General features: G+C 39.2%; 1 protein-coding gene across 7 annotated transcripts in view; it reads right to left on the bottom strand.

The window, feature by feature from the left end:
* LOC129727512 (synaptic vesicular amine transporter) overlaps nucleotides 1-9,511 on the bottom strand; it is an 86,223-nt gene extending 76,712 nt beyond the window's left edge. Inside the window, exon 1 of one of the 7 annotated variants that reach the window (XM_055685404.1) lies at nucleotides 9,373-9,511. The gene's annotated coding sequence lies outside the window, so the exon portion shown is untranslated. The other 6 variants (XM_055685406.1, XM_055685407.1, XM_055685405.1 and 3 more) reach the window with 6 other exon arrangements.
* Nucleotides 9,512-16,756: the final 7,245 nt, after the last annotated feature.

The following is a 16,756-nucleotide window of genomic DNA, read 5'->3' as shown; positions in this document are numbered from 1 at the left end:
TTTTTCATTAAGCGCTTCTGATCAAAACTTCGAATTGTTATGTTCAAATTTTGAATTAAAATGCTTTCTAACCTTTAACTTTCGAAGAATGAGTGAATCGGGCCGATATACAAATATTTGTTTCAAACTATTTGTTTTTTCTCTTTTTAGACAACGATTTTGCCCAAAACTTGTATGCTTAAGCAAACAAAAAATCATTGAACTCTAATCGTAAAATGGTTAAAATTAAGTTAAACTGTCAATCCGTAATTTTTAGTGCGCTTCGTAACCGCAAAATTACGAAGTTCGCTTTGAAAACCTGGTAGTTGTGAGTTTCAATCCTAGTAGAATGCAAGCCATTCGATGTCAATGGACTTAAGCATAGGTTTATTTTCAGCCTGTGCCCACTAACGTTGAAATCTACGGAACCTCGATAAACCTTACAATAAAACTGGCCAGAGGCACGTTCAATTGAAACTTCTCTAGGGAAATATAATTGACGATACTGTTGGCCGGAGGCAGCGAGGTTCAGAGTAATAAGCGTAAAAAGGATAGGTCAAAAATCATACACACAAGAACAAATTATGATAATCATGTCTCAATAGTGATAATGCTAATGATAGAAGTGCACAATACAGCAAACATCTGGGCGATGTCAAAAAAGATCAACGTTTCTGGACGCAGTGATAAGTTCATACATGAAAAAATCCAAATTTGCTGATTTTCGAAAGCAGTTTTCACTCTAAAAATAGAGAATCTTTGCAGGTAATAAAATTGGGTGTTCTAGGTGGCAGAAAAATTTCTTATCATAAGCAAAAACTTAAAAATTTTCTTTTGACATTTTGAAAGTTGATGATTACTCAAATCACGTTGAGGTTGAATATCATTAATTTGATCATAACAGCAAAAAGTAATTGAGTGTTAAAAACAAACATCATATCATCAGAAGTCATATGAGAAAAAAAAAACATTCTTTTGACGCAAAAAATTGTGCTAGCCCAGTCGGAGTTGTCTCAAAATAGGAATGCAGATATGATGACTATATATATTTGCACCCAGAAAATCAGAGTAAAATGCTTCTCTTTTATCTAAAACTGCGATCTTCAACAATCCGTTGAAATCTTATAAAAAACATGCCTGAAATTATTGAAACTACTAGCCCGGCGGAATTGTGGTGAATATAGTGGTAGACGATTTTTTTTCGAAAAAATCACACTGAGCAAAATGCCCATATCATAATCTTTGAACTAATGGGTCTTCTCAAAAGATCATCCCGGTGGATAATTGCTGACGTGGAATTACGTCTTACGGAAACATATACAGGGGACTAATTTCATTACAGGGATCCAATTTCAAAAACCAAAAACATCGAGAGCGTCACAAAAATGGTCCATTTTCAACCGTTTTAAGCTCAGTCAGTTTCCAACCGATTTGCGCATTTTTGCAGTAATCGATTGGAAAATCAACCAAGCACCCGTTCAAATGCAGAAAGTTGTAATCTGATTGTTCGAACGATTGTACTATTGAAAATTGTCAAGCCTTGTCGAAACGCAAATGTCGACCTCTGTTCGCACAATGCTTCTTTCCCTAACAAGGTCGACAGAATATACCTAGTTGACTAAGAATGCGCGCTTTGTGTTTTATGTATAATTCATTCCATGATTGTGCCGATTCCACACGGACGTTGGTTGCTGATCGTGAAGGAGAAAGAAAAGCCATGTTTCAATTTCTGGCTGATCGCGCTGGGCACGTTGATACCTAAGCACCTGACTATCTGGCGGCTGTTATGGAGTTTTCGGTAGCTGCAGAATTATGGGAAATGGCAGGCAATTCTAATAAAGAAAACGGGAGAACTAGAATCATCGACGAATGGTTATCCGAAATGATGAAAATTGAACAAACGTGCCAGTTTGTTACTGTTGTCAAATATAATAGCACCTGTTGGTGCTCCACAATTATATGATTGAAGTAGTTAAGATTTTTCATCATGTGTGACAGACGGAAAACTGCTATTTTCAGCATTCGCAAGACAAGAAAAATTCAACATTGCCTCAAGAATGTGTTGGTGGCCGGTTGTAATATATAATTGTTCTAGTGCTGGATGGCAGCAGATAACAGAAATGCAGCACTTACGCTATTGCGTCTTGAAGCAAAACGGTTATAGTTCGACATCACAGCAGAATTTCCACCTTCATACTCATGTCGACCGTCGGCAGTATCAAACACGCAACAATCTGCTTCCATGCGACTTTAGTCACACCTATTTTTCCAGTTATCCCATTCCACAACGTGCGAAAAATCTATGTCAGGGCGGATATCGCGCGCTATCTGGACCATGAAGCATTTATGCGATAGTTGAATGAAATTTGCAACTGCAGCAACCAGCCTTTTTCAAGGCTACTAAATGTATTTGGAAGAGCATAATGAATGGTTATTACTAAACTGCAACTATGATTGCAGTTTGATGCTGCTGCAATTGCGCAGCAGTGTGATGTATAATACGATTCATTCATTCATACTCTGCATCACAAGCGGTATATGCGAAACAAATTCGATTCCAAACAGAAAAGTTCAGCAAGTTCTGCTCACGGTGCTGAGTCTGTTTTAGAAAATTCATAACACTTCATTAACAAGGATGTAACGTCTTGAAGAAGATGGTTATTGCTTGACATCACAGCAGAATTTTCACCTTCATACTAATGTCTACCGTCGGCAGTATCAAACACGCAACAATCTGCTTCCATGCGACACGGGGAAGGAAACGTTTTTTCCTTCCAAGCCGCGCAACACGACACAATACATGTTATTTTGTTGCTTTTATGAGAGTGCTATCGGTCCGGCTCGACAGAATGTCCACAAGAAATCATTTTTGTACATCCGTGCTACGAAACTGAGGAAAAATTTTAAAACTAAAAATAAAGGTGGAGCTTATCAAATGATCACTCTGAGCCAGAATGAATGAGATGTATTTTTTTCTTTATCGAACGTTGTAGAATGGTATAACTGGAAATAACCCTAATCGAGTGTATTTCCAAAGCTATTGCAAAAATTATTGACATAAGACAGGCTGTCGTAATTCTACGTTAACCTTGCGGTCGTTTCTTATAAACAACCTCTTCCACTTTTTGTTTATTTAAATACTCTTCTGATATTTTTTACTCAGCGACTGGTCCACGGACTGTGGATTCTAATATTTATAGAATCAGGTCATTCGTTTTAAAATGATTAAAGCCTGGGTCTACTCTCCATGCTGAATTGGGTCCTAAAGCCGTACCAGTTTTTATATATCATTTGAAAAAGCCTCGTTTTGGTACAAATTTTCGCTCGCGTGTTATATAGGAAGAAAACTGCTTTAATGTTGTGCGTGTTCGTTATAAATGTTATCGCGAAGTGCGTTTATTTTTTCAAATTTACTAGTGTTTTTTGGAAGAGTTTGCGGCTTGTTGTGTTATGTTTGTTGCGAAACATCCACCAATTGAGTGTAGTAATGCCGTAAACATCGATTGACAAAATGGCTGCAATAGCATATAGAGTGGTACTACGACACCGTCGCTTGCAGCTGGTTTTAGTTTGCTTCTCATCACTGTGTGTTTTCGGGAGAAAAATTGGACGAAACGGGAATCGAGTGTAGTGGAATCGATTTAGTGCGTTTTATCGGTGAAATTATGATTGTTCTAGCGGAATTGGTTAAATTGTTCAGAAAACTTTAGATTGTGTTATTGTCTCGCGGCTCTTTGTTTCGCAGTTTCGTGGTGGTAGTGTGCATATCTGGATAGTGTATATCAAATTACCGGGACTGCTGCTCGCACTGGCCCAACGATTCACAGATGTGAAGGGAATTGGAAAATAAGTATCGGTGTTTGTGTTCTTTTACATGCAATCTGAAGTAGAAGTGGACAAAACAGTTCTTTACCGAAGCGGCTCTGAACCGGTCACTCACCGTCTCAATAAACGCCTCATAGTTAACAATTATTCGCGAGATTGATGGATCGTGCTGTTTCGGTAAACTTCGGTCTCGGGCGAACCATCCGTTTTAGCGCGCAAAGAACCATGGTTCATTTTCTTGAGCCGTTCGATCAATCGCTCGAGCTCGGCTTACCGAAATGTACTATTTTCCGTAATGAGCGCGTGCTAAAAATCTTTGAACGTGATAAGCAGAACGTTAGTAAATATGAATGAGCCAGAATCGGTCAGTAAAATATTCCGCTCCACTTATATATCGATTGTCTAACTATATAGTCAAATATTTATTTACCGCGCGCGAGATTAGGAAATATATGATCGTTACCGTTTTGCAATTTATGATTATTCTAGCTTTTGCGCAAATATTGTTACAAATAAACTTTTCTCTCAGTTCACCATATTGTAATCTTATAGGTGGAAATGAAACTAGCTCATGTATACTCGGATTGTTATTGATTTGGCCCTTTGTAAATAAACACTGTTTGTATTATGTATGGTTGTATATTTGCATTTTTCAAATTATAAGGCTTTGAATGCATGCAACTCTGCCAGTTTTCATACTTAATAGGTGTCACAGGTTACTCATCGTATCAACGGATTCGTTCAAGCGCTATATAGAAATTGTATATTTTATGATACAAACCACGCACACGTGTACGTGGCCCCAACAACATACTTATTGCTTGTTGGTTTAATTCGATTCCATGAACGAAATTATAAATTTTGTATTTCTTCCAAGTAAACCACACACATTTTTCCATGGTCTTTCGTGTTTTAATCGGTCTCAAATCATGAAATAGTTTTTTTTTTAAATAGACGAACAGTATACGAGAAATTTATTAGGCATAAAGCCAGATGTGCTGGTGACCAAATATCTGGATACTCCGCGTCGATACCATCCATGAGATCGTATTTTCTACAGATTGATCATCAACGCGTAATAGTTGTTGGTAGCCAAAAGGGTCACTTCAACACAACATAGGAGTGGAGGGGCATTAACGTGGATACAACTTTCGTGATTCGTAGCTTTAGTAACATTATATAGTTGACTAATATAAATCAATGAATACGTTTCGGTTTCACGGTTACATACGGTTACAGTTACATTATGACCTCGTAAGGAGATGTCCGAACATTTGAGTTGTCTCAATTCAATTGTAGGTCCGGGATCAACTCAATTATAGGTCCAGTGTGCGTTCAATTATAGGTCGCGTGCGTTTCGTTTTTTCAGTGTTACATCATCAAACAGAATGAGTTCGGAACCCGTTTTAATTTTCGCGGTGAATATAATTATTTCATAGGCGCGATATTAGTTGTTATGAACCCGGTGCTCGAAATCAGCGCATCGTTTACCAAAACGAACCCAGCTGCAAACCCTTCCCTCACCTCCAACATCCCAGTGATTTCTCGTGGAAGTGCAGAGGTGTTCTCGGCTTCCAACAAAGCGAGTATCACGTCAACATGTTCCTATACATACTCCTTCTTTGACCTGCATTCGGATGCGGCCGGCGCTGGTATTGCCTAATATAAAGATTAGGGTCACCAGTTTTAACACATTGAGGATGAATGTTTATCCCAAACATCATCCGCTGGTTCTCTGTGTTATTACAGCTGATCTGGCAATAACGGAGTAGCAACCGCGGGCGGTCAATCATGCTCATGCTCATGCTCATCATTTGAAAAAGCCTCGTTTTCTGAGCAAACGTAACTTTTGAAATTTTTTTATCGTTTTCTTTCGATTTTTAAATGAATACTAAAAAACTGCTCGCAATGTCTAAATGACAGTTCGCCCATGTACGGTATAAGGGAGAACTATTATTTAAGGTATTTCGAGCAGTTTTTTTATTATTCATTTAAAAATCGAAGGACAACGATAAACGTATTTTGAAAATCACGTTTTGCTCAGAAAATTGCACTCTTTCAGCTGATATATAAAAATCAGAAAATCGTGAAAAAATTCAGGACCCCATTATACGTTATCAATGACATGTACTCTGTAAAACATAACACATCTTCTCAAGAAAAATTATCTCTACAGTAGAGTAGTAGAGTTCAAAATAAAAGCATGAATAATTTTTTAGAAAGTACATGTTCGTCTATCCATTGGCAACATTCTAAATAAGATACAGTGTGGAATACAAAAACTATCGTACTGGTCACAGTCCCGAAAATTGTATACTTAACAAACACGAACAGTGCATTAATCGTTTAAAATGGACCGAAAAACCAAAATAGCTTTGAGAATATTTTTCCACTGTTTGAGGTGGTGACGAATTGAATAAATACTACAAGGTTTACAGCCCTAGGGTTGTATGAAATGGTGACGTGGGACTAAACACTGTAATTAGGGGATTTTTTGTTACAAAATATACAGAGTCTGCAGACAGAGTCAATGTGTTTGCTCAGCGACTGTACGTATTTTTATTTTCAGCCTCCCCTGGAAATCAATTTTTGAAACATATTTAACAACATTCGAAAGAATATCGTTTATATCTGACGATATCATGCCTGTAGTATTTTTTGTGCAAACAACATGTATTTGACAAGGCACAAGCATATCGTGCTTGTTGAAGAAGCACCAAGAATTTCTCGTAATGCGTCAAAACCAGAATCAACTCTATATCCTCAAAAACCAAATCCAATAATACTTACGTTATCATAATGAATGGTTTTGTCTTATTTAACTCTGATTAAGTCAAATCTATAATATGGATCTCACTTTCAAAATAATATGGAAGCCCTTACAAAGGTTCATTAATTGGCAAACATAAGAGGATATTTTAAACAAAATTATTAACAAGTTGCAGGAGAAACTCGTAGCAATCCACAATAACATTTTTGTTTTTTGCTTGACAATTTTTTTCATTTGCTTACAACTACATTCGCTGTATTACGAAGACAGCTAATATACGTTTATTATGGTAAAGCTTAGAATAATAATAAATCATCTAACAATTTTGAAATGTAAAAAGAGATTCTGAATAAATCTTAGTAAATAAACAAAAAATTCACAAGCATTCGCAGGCTCTTACTCTTCTATAAATGTAGATATTTAGGAATTTACTCTTTCGATATTATCCGGTCACGATTATTTAGTGAATATCGAAGATAAAATTAAATAAATATCCGTTGCAAAATTCTACAATTCTTGTTGAGTAATTTGGTGGTTATCATATTTATGAGATAAACTTTCAATCACCATCAACAGCAGCATTGCAGTTTTTCCTCGATTGCACACATATAGAAATGTACGAATAAAAGTGTACCATTGCAATACTAATAGTACCGCTGCAGTACGAATAGAAGTGTACCGCTGGAATGTACAAATAGAAGAGTACCGCTGCAATCATAGACGACGAGAGACCTGCGGTTCTTTACTCCACTGGTACTGTTGCTTTTACCGGCATGTTTTCTTTCAAGACATCGGTTTTTATTAGGTTCTGAAAGCAGTTTAGAAATTGTTCAAGAAAAGATTGTTTCGAACTTTTCGAAAAACCTTTACCTTCGAGACATCAAATTAGTCTACGTTCATAAAAGCAAACATAAATTGACCTTTTGGGACGGGGAGACTCTGTCAATTTTTATTTCGATATTGATACAGAGAATATCACAGGGAACGGATGGTGTCCATTCACGCCGTCTGTGCTAGGAATGCTCGCATGTAATTGGTTCATTATTCGCGTAAATTTATTATTGAAACTTTTTATCAATTTTACCGCTTAGCAATGAAATTAGAGTGATAACTAGCATATTACAAAATTGTTATACATTTTATCTTTCCAACAACATATTGGTTATTGTTATCCATCATGTGGTTATGCTGTTATTAACGTTTGAAATCTGACGCAACATTTGCCAGTTTCATTTCCAATTTTACAGAATGCATCCCAGTATAGTAAACAAAGACGTAGTCCCATGTCAAAATCATCTTCGAATTGAATAAAAATCATCTTCTTATACTAAAATAGATCATGTTAAATTCCATTTCTGAACCATCAAAATTTTGATAGAGAAGTTTACTCAAAAATTTGAGTCAAGAAAATTTTTTTAAAGCAAAATCAACAAGAAGTATTTTTCAATCCCATATTATTCTTTTTTTTGATGAAATTTCTGTTTTCCTAATTTGAACAAATGAAATTATTTTAAATTGTTTTTTTTTTTTTTATTTTGCGAATTAGAAAGCTTCAACTGCTAGAGAAATACTTGATTTAAATTATTTCGTTCCAATATTGCAAAATAAATTAAACTTTCAAAATGGAAGAAAGTTTACCCACACAATAACTTTCAGAGATAGAAATTGAAACAACGAATCCCAGCAGCACATATAATAATTTTGAAACTACTACGTACTACGTTATACAAAAAATGTTTAATCAGTTAATTTTTGTGAGGTGTACTAAAACGCTATTGTCATGTTGTTCCAATTTTATATTTAGGTATACAAAACATTCAGGGTACTTGAACGTGCCTAACTTATTTAAAAAAAAGTGCGTTCGCAAAGTGAAAATACTATACTGCAACTGAAAAAATCCTCATTACAATGTTTATTGTAGGAAATAGGGAAGTTACTTTGGGGTTTTGCTTTTTTAAATGGTCCAAGTAATAAATAAATTTTAATGATATGTTAACTTTGTTGGATTGGATTACCTAAAATAAACGATAATATAAAATGATAATATATTTAATTCATCGTAGTTTTGCATCAAATCCATGATGAAAACTGGAAATACGGCGCATTTGTAAGGCATTTCCAAATCCACAAAATGGGCCCTCCAACACCCAACCGGCACCACATTGAAGAACAAACAGCACCCGTTAGAATGCAAAAAGTTTCGCCGAAATCAAACATCAAATTTAATACGCGCGATCGTTGCATTGCAACGATATCACGTAATACTCGTAGAAGATTCAGCTCAACCGAACGCCTGCCAAAGAGTTACGACGGGAAAAACCATTTCTCGCGTCCGCGGTGGCTCGCTACTTCTAATGGTCGCATCGGAATGGGAAACTGGAGACTCATTTCAATCATTTCGCTTCCGATGAGCAACCGACCGACGGGATTTATTATTCGGCTCGTTTATCATTTTTTATGGTCCATCTGTACGGTACAATCGGATTATTCAATTTCACAAACTACTGCACACAGATGTTCCCATTCTTCTGCAAGGTGAAGATTAGCCTGGTTCACTCCAACAGTTGCACTAATGCTCACTCTGTACTTCTCAGCCTGGTCTCACAGCTCAGGCACACAACCACTTACTTCGACTTCTTAGCAAACACTAAATTCAGATCTTAATATCAAACAGAAAATTGTATGGCCACTCGAAAGACGACTCTCCAGAACCCCGCATTAGTAGTACACTGTTGCTTTTCAAAGGCACATACAGCCTGTGAACACCACCACTACAAGCGCAGCAATTTCTCACTCACCTACACTCACCCCCAAGGTAAGGCTCCTAGAACCCAGAGGAAGCTCTTTTCACCAGATTTCAAACCGTTTGCAAGAGTCTGCTGTTAGAAAACAGCCTGCCCACGACGAGATCAGGTCTCGTACTGAAACACACTGAGGACAGCATGGAAAGCTCGTCCGAGCCACCTTGGAAAACAGGAGAAAATTCATCCCATCATCCGAGTGGAAATATAGTTCTCTCGCTCCTGCTCGCGTGCTGCTCTTCTAGTCGAAACCGAAGACCATACGAGTAAGGAAATTCAGAATTCACACGTGTATTGCGGTAAGAGAAATGTGCAAGCAGTTTACCACCTTTCGCGCCCGCACGAAAGCTATCAAAGCAAGGATTACGCACAGAATCCATTTACTACATGTAGGGTCACATGGACTTTCGGCACAACGGAGGAAAAACGTGCGGTGTGAGGTAAGTTTCGTTGTTCCGAGCTAGGCGCGGAAACCTATGTGACTCCAACAAGTGGTAGATCTCTGGTTAGAATTCCATTGTCACATCTTTCGGCATTTCATTTCTTGCTTCCATTTCCTTTAGAAGAAGAAAAAACCATTTGATGCATCATCTTCATCTTTATAATCATCATCATTATCATCGTCATCACTTTCGACTGCCAACTGTTTCTCGTCGGTCATGGGGTTGGGGTACTGTGAACATAAAAAAGACTCATTTGCAGTGAATTAAGATTTTGTACAATTGTGGAACTCTCGTTTTCGGCAAGCCTTAGTATATCGTTCGTAATGGAGACAGTTTTTAGATTTGCGTTCATATAACAGAAACTAAACTGTAGATAGCTTGTTTTGGCAAGACAAGACCTTGAGTCATTCCTTTGTTTCTTTCGAAGATATTTTTTTTTGAATAAGCAATTTATGTTGCTGTTGATTTATTCTGTAAAGATACTGAAAATTACTAATATCAATAAATACTTTGAAGAAAAAAACAATAGCAGATTTTGATAGTTTAGGCAACAGAAACAAAAAGAAAATTAAATAATCCGTAGATACTTCGCTATGTATAAAACACATTTTAAATCTCCTGGTAACTTTGAACCCAAGAAAAATATACTTTCACTTTGTAAATATTTAAAAGCGAGAAGAACAAAATTACATTATTATCATAGTCATGTTACGGGCATAACCATGACTAATGAAAAAGCTTTTCGCTACGTTCCATATAAGATGTGACTTGTTAACGGTGCAAAATTATTTCTCGAGTAGACAATGAATCACTTTGTGCTAAAACAAACTCGTAAATCATTGTCTGTCACTGTCCCTACCATTTCATTTGTATCAATCGATATCACATTGTCGATAGTTTATCTCCGCAAAAGTGTGTGAAGTAATTGCTGGAGATTTTTTTTCGTTGCGGCGCACAGTGGTTCCGTTTTCTAAGAAGGGCGGTCATAAATATTGTTTTCCTATGTTTTGAGTTCAAAACGTTAATCTTAGTGTATTTTTCGATGCTGAATTCGAAAATCACATCTATTATGTAGTATTTTCTATAGATTCGTGGTCAAGGGTCATCTAAAATTACTGGTATTTTTTACTAACTTTGGCTTGACTACTATTTTTTACTATGCAATTTTTCAAACTTTTATGGTTCGATGTCAGAAATTTAATGAGTGTATACATATAAAAGAAGTGTGTTTTTCGATATGTATTTGAAAATTAGGGATATGTTTGGCTCACAACATTTATTTGATATGCTAATGCTAATACATATTAAGGAAATTACAATGAACAAAAAATATAATTCACATAATGTCATAAAAAGTGATAAAATAAAAATCTTTCTGCGTTCTCGGCTGACCACGAAAAAAAACTGTTCTACTTCGATAATAAAAGATAGATCTGCTCTATTCCATTCAACCATGTGGCATATCTTTTTATGCAGTTGCTCTTTTTTTTTTTCATCTATAGTTTATTTGACACGGCACAAATACAATTCAATGTTTAACGGCGCCAATTATATCTGGTAGCTTACTTTCTAAAGTATCTTAATAACTAAAAGCAAATTTTTTATCCTCGCTGCCGACTACGAGCTGAAACTAAATCTAACTTAAAGCTAGAATATTTTGCATTAAAAGCACAGGTTTGCTGTTTGATGGTTTTCATTGCCATAGGTAAGCAGCATATTAAATTTGTTCCGCTGCTGGGCCAAGATATTACGGACTGGCATATTGGGTTGTTTCCATCGGGCCTTGAGAGTATCGTGCGGGTCTGATTGCTGTTTCCGGATCCGGGGTCTTAACGTGTTCTTGTCGTTTGGTTGGATGTAGGCGGAAGGGGATAGGACTAAACTGGGGCGTGGATGGATTTCAGGAAAACGTATACAAGGGACATGTAGGATAGGTCACGGCTCGCCAAGACATCACGAACAGGAACAGCCGGCTGCCTACCTTCGGCCTGCAGGGAAGCTATTAATCTAGACCTGGCGTCACGGTGTACAGGGCATGACCAAACAACGTGCTCTATGTCGTGATAACCTTCACCACAGGCACAGATACCACTCTCCCCGAGCCCAACACGACGGAGATGCGCGTCAAATCTATAGTGATTGGACATAAGCCGGGACATCACGCAAATGAAATCCCGACCTACATCCAACCCCTTGAACCACGGGTTCGTCGATACCTTGGGGATTATGGAATGTAACCACCTTCCCAGTTCCCCCTTGGTCCAAGAATTTTGACAACTGATGATCGTATTCTGACGTACAAATGCGAAAAATTCATTAAAGGCAATTGGTCTTTCATAAATATCACCGTTTGTTGCGCCCACCTTAGCCAAAGAGTCCGCTTTCTCATTACCCGGTATCGAGCAGTGAGAAGGGAGGGTAAGGTAATCTGAGTAGATTTTTCGGATAAAGCACTCAGTTGTTCCCGTGTTTTCCCCAGGAAATACGGAGAGTGCTTACAATCTTTCATCGATCGGAGAGCCTCAATGGAACTGAGACTGTCCGTAAAGATGGAATAATGGTCCGTAGGCATTTTTTAGATAATCCCTAGGGTGTACTGAATTGCAGCTAATTCTGCGACGTAAACAGAAGCAGGGTTATCGAGCTTATGGGAGACGGTTAAACTGTTATTGAAGATACCGAAGCCAGTGGACCCATCAAGAAGTGATCCGTCAGTGTAGTACATATTGTCGCAGTTGATGTTTCGATATTTATTGGAAAAAATTTTAGGGATCTGCTGCACGCGTAAATGATCCGGAATTCCACGAGTTTCTTCTATCATGGATGTATCGAAAAACACAGTAGAATCAGAAGTATTTGATAACTCGACACGATTTGGAATATTCGAAGAAGGGTTAATATTTTGGGACATGTGATTGAAATACAATGTCATAAAACGGGTTTGAAAATTAAGTTCGATTAACCTTTCAAAATATTCAATCACGGGACGGTTCAAGACCTCACATTTGATTAGAATACGAGAAGACAGGCTCCAGAAGCGGTTTTTCAATTGTAGTACTCCAGCTAAGATCTCCAAACTCATCGTATGGGTCGATTGCATGCAACCCAAGGCGATACGCAAACAACGATATTGTATTCGCTCCAGTTTGATCAATGTGTGTTTGCTGCGGAGCGGAAGCAGAAACACCCGTACTCAATAACAGACAGTATCGTTGTTTGGTAAAGCCTTATAAGGTCTCCTGGGTGGGCTCCCCACCATTGTCCGGTTATTGTACGAAGAAAATTCACTCTTTGTTGACATTTTTTAATCAGATACCTCACGTGACAACCCCAGGTGCCTTTAGAGTCGAACCAGATACCAAGATATTCGTGTACCAAAACCTGAGAAATCGTTTTACCCATTAATTGTGTTTGGAGCTGAGCAGGTTCATGCTTCCTAGAAAAAACTACTATCTCAGTCTTCTCCGGAGAGAATTCGATACCTAGCTGTAAAGCCCAAGCAGACAAATTTTCCAAGGTATCTTGCAATGGTCCTTGCAAATCGGCAGCTTTGGCTCCTGTAACAGAGATTACACTGTCGTCTGCAAGTTGTCTTATCGTGCATGAATTTGCCAGACATGCGTCGATGTCATTTACATAAAAGTTGTAAAGAAGGGGGCTTAAACATGAGCCCTGGGGAAGACCCATGTAGCTAATGCGAAAAGTTGCCAAATCGCCGTGCTTAAAATGCATATGCTTTTCGGACAGCAAATTGTGCAAAAAATTGTTCAAAATTGGAGAAAATCCTTGTCGGTGAAGTTTACCCGAAAGAATGTCAATAGAAACGGAATCAAAAGCCCCCTTAATGTCCAAGAACGCAGACGCCATTTGTTATTTGCGAGCATACGCCAGCTGAATATCTGTTGAAAGCAACGCAAGACAATCATTCGTCCCTTTGGCACGGCGGAAGCCAAATTGAGTATCTGATAGTAGACCATTTGATTCGACCCAATGGTCTAAACGACGGAGTATCATTTTTTCCATCAATTTCCGGATACAGGATAGCATTGCAATCGGTCTATAAGAGTTGTGATCAGAAGCTGGTTTCCCTGGTTTTTGGATGGCGATCACCTTCACTTGCCTCCAATCCTGCGGTACAATGTTTTGCTCCAGGAACTTATTGAACAAGTTCAACAAGCGCCTCTTGGCATTGCCGGGTAGATTCTTCAACAAGTTGAACTTGATTCTATCTAACCCAGGCGCGTTATTGTTACAGGACAGGAGAGCAACTGAAAATTCTACCATCGTAAAAGGTGATTCTATCGCGTCGTGGCCCGGAGACGCATCGCGAACAATGTTTTGCTCAGGAACAGAGTCCGGACATACTTTCCTGGCAAAATCAAATATCCACCGACTTGAAGACTCCTCGCTTTCGTTGACCGTTACGCGATTCCGCATTCTTCGGGCTGTGTTCCAAAGAGTGCTCATCGATGTCTCCCTCGACGTCTCGTTCACGAACCGACGCCAATATCCGCGTTTCTTTGCTTTAGCCAAACTTTTAAGCTTGGTATCAAGCTCCGAATACCGTAAATAGTCGCCAGGTATACCTCCCTTCTGGAATGCCAAAAACGCGTCGGATCTTTGCGTGTAGACATCGGAGCACTCTTGGTCCCACCACGGAGTGGGAGGCCGTTCTTTGATCGTTACGCCGGGATATTTCTTCGTTTGGGCTTGCAACGCGGAGTAGAGAATCAAGCCCGCGAGGAGGTTGTATTCTTCAAGTGGTGGATGATGTTGAATCGACTCGACCGCTTTTGAAATCATTTCCTCGTATAACTTCCAATCGACATTCCGTGTGAGGTCATACGGAATGTCAATTGGTCGCATGCGAGTTGACCCGTTTGTAATTGAAATAAGAATAGGCAGATGGTCGCTACCGTGAGGATCGAGGATTACCTTCCATGTGCAATCCAACCGTAGCGACGTCGAACATAAGGATAGATCCAAAGCGCTTGGGCGCGCTGGAGGTTTCAGGATACGTGTCATTTCACCGTTGTTTAAAATAGTCATGTCGAAGTCATCGCAAAGGTTATAGGTTGAAGAGGAGCGGTTATCATTGTAAGGGGAACCCCAAGCCACACCATGAGAGTTGAAGTCTCCCAAAATCAAACGTGGCGAGGGAAGAAGTTCTATTAAATCAAAGAGCAGCCGTTGCCCAACCTGCGCTCTGGGAGGAATATTTATTGAGGCAATACAATACCTTGTATTGTCATTTGACATGCGACAACTTCGATGCCTGGAATCGAGGGGAGGTTAATACGATAGAAAGAATAGCACTTTTTAATCCCTAAAAGTACGCCTCCATATGGGGTGTCTCGATCAAGGCGAATAATATTAAAATCATGGAAGTTGAGATCAATATTTGAAGTAAGCCAAGTTTCACAAAGGGAAAATGCATCGCATTTGTTTTTATTTATCAAAACTTTAAACGAATCAATTTTTGGTAAAAGACTTCTACAATTCCACTGTAAGACAGAGATAGAATCCTTCATATACGCAGTTGAATTAGGCATCGAAGGATACAATCGCTGCAAGGAGGGGCCATTGGGCAGTCAACTGCTTCAAAAATGATCTAACTGTTGGGAGGAATGCTGTAAGAAAAATTTTAATTGGATCGGGTACATTGAAATTTTTAAAAAATCCAGTCCACAATGTCAGAAAATTTCACTAATCCAGAGTTTGTTTCATCAACTGGATGTGCAAAAGGAACAACTGGGGTTTTAAATGTTCCTGGCAGTGCTGGGAACTCCTTCTGGGACTTTAAATTTGCAAGCCCAGGAGGAGTTTGCTTCGGTTTTTCCACAGCACTGTTTGGTTTGTTCGTACTTTTCATTACACTTTGGGAAATCTTAGGACCTTTACGGGGAAGTTTAGGTGAAGAAACATTTTTCCTCTTCCTAGACTCCCCAGGATTGGCATAAGATGTTCCCGCTGATGAATCGTCAGAATCGGTTTCATCAGAGGACAACAGATCAAAGGGGTTCGATGTTATAGTAGAAGTGGTCACGGTCTTCTTCAGCATCTCAGCATAAGAACGCTTTGAACTCTCCTTAAGTGACCGCTTGATTTTATCTCTGCGCTGCATGTACACCGGGCATGTGGAGAGCTCATGCTGGTTTTCCCCACAGTGAATACATTTTTCAGCATTAACACTGCAAGAATCTTCCGCATGAGTCTCCCCACACTTGCTACATCGTGCCTTATTGCAGCAGTAGGCGGCTGTGTGGCCTAACTGCTTGCAATCGGTGCAATTCATAACACGGGGTACATACAATCGCACAGGCAGACGAACCCGGTCGATCGAGACGTGGCTAGGGAGTGCAGATCCGGCAAACGTAACGCGAAACGAGTCTGACGGAGTGTAAACTTTTTTACCGCCGACGAGAGACATGGACCGCAATTGCTTACAATCCAAAATCTTCGCCTGTGTTTCGGTATTTTTGAAGCAACCGGTTGCGCTTTTTAGGATACACTCGCAAGACAGACTCGAATCGGTTATGACACCGTCGATCTCCACGTCTCGTGCGGGTATGTAAACGCGATACTCGCGTGTGAAGAGCTCAGAGCAAGCGATAGCATAGGCCTGTGCCAGATCACTGACCACGACACGGAGCTTGTTAGGTCGGACCTTGGAAATTTCGGTCACGGCCTTGTACCCCTTCGTCAGGTCTTTAGAAATTTGCAGTATGTTTAATCGCTTTGAATTCACTCCTGCCTTTGGACGAAAATAAACAGTATAGCTGCCCTGTTGAGATCCGTCCGGGTAAAGCCTGGGGCGAGGGGGGACTGGAGAATGCACAGGGGAGAGGGTAACAGAAGGGTCAGGGTCAGGGGGGTTCGGGGATGGTGGCACGGGAGGCGAGGGATCTATACCCATCGCGCTAAATGTAGCGCACTAG

The sequence above is a fragment of the Wyeomyia smithii genome, chromosome 3 (genome assembly GCF_029784165.1).
Source record: "Wyeomyia smithii strain HCP4-BCI-WySm-NY-G18 chromosome 3, ASM2978416v1, whole genome shotgun sequence".
NCBI classification, from domain to species: domain Eukaryota; kingdom Metazoa; phylum Arthropoda; class Insecta; order Diptera; family Culicidae; genus Wyeomyia; species Wyeomyia smithii.
This window is presented reverse-complemented; position numbering and strand designations above follow the sequence as displayed.